Source organism: Stylophora pistillata, chromosome 5, assembly GCF_964205215.1.
Source record: "Stylophora pistillata chromosome 5, jaStyPist1.2, whole genome shotgun sequence".
Taxonomy (NCBI): Eukaryota; Metazoa; Cnidaria; class Anthozoa; order Scleractinia; family Pocilloporidae; genus Stylophora; species Stylophora pistillata.
The window spans coordinates 28,992,468-28,999,967 of NC_142523.1; the positions used below are offsets into that span (position 1 = coordinate 28,992,468).

Consider the following 7,500-nt stretch of genomic DNA (forward strand, 5'->3'; position numbering starts at 1 on the left):
TTGACTGGTGCTTATCATCTTCAGCTGATCTTGCTTTGCTGCTTCCTGGTTTATGGAGCGAACAATGTGAGCCTTCCACTGCGAAATGTCGGTTTTTGCCAGCTTGAAGTCATAGAGGAGATCATCTCGTTGATCGCTGCTGTAAGGTCTCCAAGACGGTCCTCGAATTTTGCCTTCGACTTCATCAAGGACACTTCGCAGATTTTGACACTCCTTACAGTTTTCTGTGTGTTGGTGGGAACAATTTTCCTGGAAAGTCGAGATTTTGTTCATTACTAAGAACGAGCTTACGGCAATGATCAGGACATACAGCCTCCTCTGGATTACAATAGACGCGAAAGCAGTCTTCACGTAGCGTTTTGCTTTCTTCAGGCTTTCATTGACTTGAGCGCCCCGTTGCCTTTTCATTCCCCCTTTCTCTAAGTGGTCGACTATCACTTCAATTTTATGAAAGCCAGCTAAACCATCGGCAGCAGTGTTGTCGAGGCCTTGCAATGACTTTCTCTGTGAGGCTTCTCTGACTTCAAGAGTCTTAAATAAAGTGGAGCGACCTAGAGGTTAAAACGTCTCCTCCTGACAGAATTGCATGTACTGCCTAATCATTGTAGAGCGCGTCACTGTACGCACCACACTCGGCATCTCAGTGGTGTCACCACTGTCTAACTGCAGCGACCTAGTTCTTTAAGACACATCCTGGTAAAAATATGGACGATTAATGAACTCGATAAAATGGTCCACTTTACTCATATCAATGCGCACACGATGATCTTTTTTCTTCTCAGGCACTCTTCCAGGACCTATTGTTTTTGCATGACACCGCGCTCTTTGTATCTGACGAGTTGACAACTTATCGTATGGTGAGTGAAGTTTCTTTAACGTGCTAATCGAATACTTACAGGCATAAAGGCTTAGAATTTGCGTTTTGGTGCTTTTGGCTTCAGCAATCTTGTAAGCGGTCATCAAAGCTTTCAGCACGTCATCGGCTACTACTGTATCATTATTTTCTTCACCAGGAGATACCAAGGCATGAAAACGCCGCTTACCGTCGTTTAGGGCTATCACATCGCACACCAGCATGAAGTTTTCAGCCGCTTTGTGGATGCAGTATTGTCGTTGTGCTGCAGTGCATTCATCCCATGAGTCCAGTTGTGAAGTTAGTGGTAGTCGCGTGCAAGTAATATTGCTGGCAATTTTGTCCATCGCTGCGTTGTAAGTGCTGAGAATCTCTGTGTCGGTGCTCTGAAGAGAGGTTGCTTGAGCACTTCCTGGACCCCAGCCGGGACTAGAGCAAGGCTTTGGAGTGAGAAAATGACGGAATGGAGTGGTCTCCATTTCGGCTTAATGTCCTTGTATAGTAGCTTTCGCATCCGATCTGGCTGGTCTGAGAAATAAGACAGTCTCACTGACAACGGGAAAGGTATTATTACACATTATTTTTCTGAGTTCCTTGCCTAATGTGCATGGTTGATGTGGCATGCGCAAGCTAAATACACAGTGAGAAAAGTACGGAATCTAAGGGACAATAAATAGATCCAACAAACCTTTCAGAAACTGCTCCCTCTTGGTCTTGTGAACCCTCTGCAGAACCCCGCCATCTTGAACTCAACAATCGTTCAGCATGCTTCTTCCGGCAAGTGGTGCAGACAGCTATAGATTAGTGCAAACGATTAATAACTCGCGATCGTAATGTACAATATTACAGGCCTGACCAGCTGACGTCCTTGTGTATGTGTTTAAAGGAAGAGTATTCTTGGGCGGTAAGGTGCGTCCACGCGAGGGGAATGGGAAGAAATTTACACACCCGATCCACCGCTCCAGAATATTGCTGCACACTAAGTTGCCAGCTACGCAGGCCAGTTAAAAAAAAAAAAACAAAAACAAAAGAAAAACAAAAACAAAGAGCAAAAAACAAAAAGAAAACAAAAACAAAAAGAAAACAACAAAAAAACAAAAACAAAAAACAAAAAGAAAACAGAGAAAACCAAAAGTATTTAGAACAAGGAAGAAATTTACCTGACAGTTTAGTATGAGCTACGGGAAAGTTGAAATGTGAGCAACGATAACATAAACTTTTAGGAGTAGTGTATATTAAGGGTAGACTTGTAGGAGTGCAGTGCTGGAAAATAGAACTAGCAAACCACAAGTTAAGGCTTATGGTACTTACGTGATCCAACAGCAGCGATTACGCCAAATATACGTTTAACTTGGTCAGCCATTTGGAAGTTTACAACGTGGCTGCCCGACACACCTGTAGTTTTCCCGGTGTGGATCTTGGACCCCTCCAGAATCTTCCTATTGAGTGTCAGTGCTTCGGGCAGATTGTCATACCCGCGAGTTGACTTCTCGACAAATGTTGTATTCCCGTTCTTGCCATGATGAGCTCGACTTCCGTAATAGCGCTGCATTTGGATAAGTGGCAGCTAACTAAATAGGCGGATATATCTGCGTTGCAGTCGGAGAGGAAAACGTGCTTCGCTTCTTCCCTACTAGACCCACACGGAGTCTGTACTATTTCGTAAAGAGGACAATTTAAGGGTTCAACAGACATCTTTCCGATAAACAAACACTACAGCATGAATGCTTGCGCAGTTAAGTCAGTAAGTGTCACGTGACAACTGGTGTAGATCCCAACGGATTTTAATTGAATTACAGCGAAGTAAACAAAGTTTCGAAGAAGGGAAAAATAATCCTGCATAGCATAAAAGAGGCTGTTAGGAAAACGAGCTCTTTTGCGTCTTGCGGAACAAAAAAACATCTCTTGCTACTGAAGAGAGGTTAAGGAAATATTACTGCTAAGATCTTCGATGTTCACTTCTCTGTGGTTGATGATAACTGAATTAGTTGGCGATAAGCGTGCAAACAAACACAGCTGTTTTACTTAATCAGCGCTTCGTGGGAGATGAAAATGGCCATTAACTCAAAATATACCTTGCCTCAGAAGTGTGGAATAATATGCTTTTCAGTTAAAAGAGACAGCTCTTTGTGTTTAAGAACATCGTAGAAAAAAATTTTTATGGACACAATTTTGAATAACGCTAATTTGCATAATTTAGTAACTATAAACACAGGTCTTTCCTCTTTAGAACACCAATGTTTTCAACTTAACAGCGAAAAAGTCGCATGATATGTATTTTTCAAAATAAAAATCCGCTCATCAGTTTTATTTTATGATTTTTAACAAGTTCTCAGATGCCAAATTTACCTTTTGGTCGGATGGCGTTATCTTTGATTTCGATCAAAATGGCGAATATTTGTGAAAGTTGCAAAGTTCTGTGCGACGCGCCATGAAGAGTGCCCAAAAGTTTTATTCCATAATTTACTTATTAGGTGTAAGTGCTTATAGGCTGTAATAGATCTTACTCTAGATCAGGTCCTACATAAGAGAAAATAGCTTTCAACCACATGTACTTCACTCATCACAAATTTCAGTGCTCGAGGTAAGTATTTTGAAAAATTTGTAACAGTTAAAAATATATACAGTGTAATCATTTCACCGTCAACGTAGTGGCAGGGTTTTTTCCTTTTTCCCTACTTTGCCGAAAAAATTAGAAGGCTGGGGGAGGGGTAAGAATTCAACAATGAGTATAAAATATCAAAGCCACTGATTCATTACTAAATTCCAGAGAGGGAGTGGGGTTACTATACAGACCTTCTTGAGTCATATGATCTGAAACAACATGTCAGTTGTGGAACTCATACTAGTGGCCATACCCTAGATTTAGTCATTACAAGATCAGATGACTCACTTATCAAGGATACCAAAGTTAAGGATCCTGTTATTTCGGATCATCTTGCAATTCATTGTGTGTTATCTATTCAGAAACATCAATTTAGTAAAAAATTGATTAACGTCCGGAAATTACACTCCTTAAATATGGACTCCTTTACTAAGGGCATTATGGATTCTCCTTTGTTACAAGATCAAGCTACTGACTTAGATAAGATGGTAGATCAGTATGATAGGGTTCTGTGACAGTTATTGGACCAATATGCTCCAAAAAAGAAACGTCAGGTAACTGTAAGGCCATCTGCACCGTGGTATACATCGGATGTCGTTGCTGAGAAAAGAAAAAGGAGAAGACTGGAACGGAGGTGGCGTACTTCGCGGCTACAATGGGACCGGGATGTTTGTCAATGCTGTGTGGTTAACAACCTAATTGCTGCTATGAAATCAGCGCGCTAAACTTCAAACATCAATGAACATCCCTCAGATCAAAGGATATTATTCGCGACTGTTAATATATTACTTCAAAAACCATCTTGAAAGCGTTATCCACCCTCTGTTGATAATTCTGCTCTGGCAAATTCATTTGCTGATTTCTTTATTAACAATATTGATAAAACTCACTCCAAACTTGTTCAGAGAAATATCATCGTAAGGCCCTTACGGCCAATACCATTAACATGTTTTGTGGAGTTCAGTAACTTTAGAGAGGTTAGCCAAGAGGAAGTAAAGGTGTTTGCGTGTAAGCGGCCCTCTTCTAAGTCATGTGTCTCGGATCCTTTACCTGCAATGGTTTTAAAGGACTGTTTCTCGGTGTTGCTACCTACAACAACTAAGTTTGTCAATTTGTCTCTCTCAACTGACAGAATGCCTAGTGCATTGAAAGTCGCTGCTTTATATCCGTCCCTGAAGAAACCTGATGCTGACTTCAAACAGGTTTCAAATTTTCGTCCTATTTCCAATCTGACGCTAATCTCAAAGATCATTTAGAAAGCCGTTGCTGAACAATTTACTGACCATGTAAAGTCATACCATCCAGATGTGATGTATCAGTCTGCCTTCAAGGTCTTGCACTCGACTGAGAGGGCCTCACTAAAAGTACAAAAAGACATACTGCGTGCTGTTGATGAAAACAAGTCGGTTATACTCCTTTTACTCGACTTGTCCTCAACATTTGATACGGTTGACCATTTAATACTCTTATCTAGACTCTCCCATCGTTTTGGTATAAAGAGTAATGCCCTTGCTTGGTTTGATTCGTATCTTAAATCTCGCAAACAGTTTGTGCAAATTGAAGATTGTCAGTCATCACAACGTTGTTTAGCACATGGGGTGCCTCAAGGATTTGTGTTAGGTCCCTTGTTGTATTTATTATATACATCTCCGATTGCTGACATTATCAATTTTTATAGTCTATAGTACCATTTGTATGCTGATGATTTTCAACTTTACATTTCTTTTAAAACTGACTGCTTTGCTGACCTCGCTCAAGCTAAGTCATCTGTTGAGCTACAGGTCAAAGATATTGACTTGTGAATGACAAACAACGTGCTAAAGCTCAATCAGGAGAAAACTGAACTGATTGTAATTAGTTCAAAATTCCGTCCAAAGCCTGTCATTTCATATGTGTCAGTTGGTGATGAACAAATACTCCCCTAATCTTTAGCTAGGAATCTCGGTGTCATATTTGACAGGCCCCCAATTTTGTTACGTGCACGAATGACCAACAGATGTCCGCTAAACAAAGTATATATAAAAATAGACTCCCGAATACGATATAAGGCACGCAACAAAAATGTAAAAACAAGCAGCTACCCATTTTTACTATTATTTAATTAGTTTTACACTGTCCAATTTACTTAGGTTAAAGATTAAATTAAGCAGTTCGTAAAGCAGGCTCACAATCCTTTATGCCGTAGAAGTGTTCATCGTCTTGATCAACTTCGAATTCCAACTTCCATCGACGGAAGACCACAGCGCTTGGCTTTCTTGATTCATCGCATTCTTTCCATGTACAGATCTCCTTCTTCTCTCCAACATCACAACGTCAAAAGGTCATAGCCTCGTCACATCATAGCTTCCACAAGTTCAGCCAGCAAGCCACCAGGGTAAGCCCTCGGGAAAATGCTTTTTTTGTACTTCTCACAAGCCAGCTTTTATACATTTACTATAGGTATCTAAAATGTTCTATTACTATTTATAGCGTATTACAAGTTGTAATAGTTTTGGAAACTGCTGAGTCACATGAAAAAAGTTTCTGGAATATTACAGATTAAAGATAATTCTAGAAAAATCTGGAATTTCGTGACAGATTCAGTGAAAATAATTCGATCGTCGTAACACCTATGAATCTGGACACAAATGGCAACAGTTACACTCTCAGCCGACCCGACGGCGGGAGGAGTAATATCAAAGACAAAAATAATATTTCTATAAACGCGGGTTACTTAACAGAGAATTAAACCTTGACATGCAAACGCATTGTAAGAAGACAGGGACCTTCTGATACACGTTAGAGAGCGTTTGGTCAGAGATGATCAAGAAGGATCAAAGTAGCCATCTAAATCTTTGAAAGTCTTCAAAATATGACCTAGAGCAAATTTGACCTTCTCGAAAACCGGTCTCAAATTAGATACTAAAAAGACAGTGCTTGCCTTTTTCCTTGAGAACGATGGAATACGCGACAAATACGTACTAGTCTCTGCTTTCACCACCACATTAAAGATAATGCTACCACAATGCAACGCAATCGGAGCGCGCACACCGTCTGAGGGAATACTAAGCAACGCCCCTCGATAAGCTATTCATTTCACCTATATCGTTCATCGTTGATGGCAACATTCCTTTATGTAAGAGATTCTGAATTCCCAATCCGGTACATAATTCCATGTTTAAAAAACCAAGACAGTCCTTTGATTAGACAATCCAACATTACACGTTCTGTTCTACAACCTACCTCAATCCCATCTTCTTGAGTTACAAAAATGCTATGTTTTATAAGCTACGGATAAACACACCCAGATACGTAAGTCCGGAGTGGTAAGATAATTTAAGCTAACTTGACAAAGTTCCAGTTTTGTTGTACACATTCTTCAATGATTCGTGGCCTCCAATTTCCTGTTACATCGGCTTGCTTGACAATGATATTGTCAATCTATGCATGCGGTTTTACTGGCGACTATTTGATTAAATACATCTTTGTTTTTGAAGACTCGATTACACGACGCCGGTCAATACTTCCTTTGACATTCCACAAATCAATGTTGGTGACAAGAAATAATAACTTACTTAATCAACCACTAAATATACCGAAACAGGAAAACTTTATTATGAACACGTGCAACATTTTTGCGACAAGGGGGGAGGGGCGGGAGTTGAATGGGCTTTAGGAGGATTTCTTGGTTTTCAGGGGGGGGGGGGGGGACCGAGGGAGGATCAGTCGTCGCTGAGAGAGTTAACGAGTTAAAAGGGGGAGGGGGGCGGAGACTATACAAAACTGAATGCCAATGAGGGAGATCGTAAGAATACTACAGAGCCTTGAGTAGGCCTGCTGTCCCACTCTGCTCGGAAACTTCTGGCGTTAGGAACAAACTTTTGCGGTTCTAGCAAACTTAAGCAATTGTCACCAATCTGAGCAATTTCTTAGCAACTTATACGTTTATAGCAAGATAAAGTCAACTTCATACAAAACTTCGATTTATGCAAATTTCTTGAACATTCGCGCAGGCCTGTTATCTAATATTAGAGTTTTAGAACAGATAATCAGACAAGACGAT

General features: G+C 40.4%; 1 protein-coding gene and 1 pseudogene across 2 annotated transcripts in view; one reads left to right on the forward strand and one right to left on the reverse strand.

Annotated features, from left to right (window-relative positions):
* The window catches only part of LOC148731283 (vascular endothelial growth factor receptor 1-like), a 443,086-nt pseudogene that overhangs the window by 287,486 nt on the left and 148,100 nt on the right, over positions 1 to 7,500 (reverse strand). The window lies entirely within an intron of this gene.
* LOC148731298 (neurotrimin-like) overlaps positions 3,365 to 7,500 on the forward strand; it is a 32,463-nt gene continuing 28,327 nt past the window's right edge. Inside the window, exon 1 of the mRNA XM_088760313.1 lies at positions 3,365 to 5,832. The gene's annotated coding sequence lies outside the window, so the exon portion shown is untranslated. The remainder of the gene's footprint in view (positions 5,833 to 7,500) is intronic.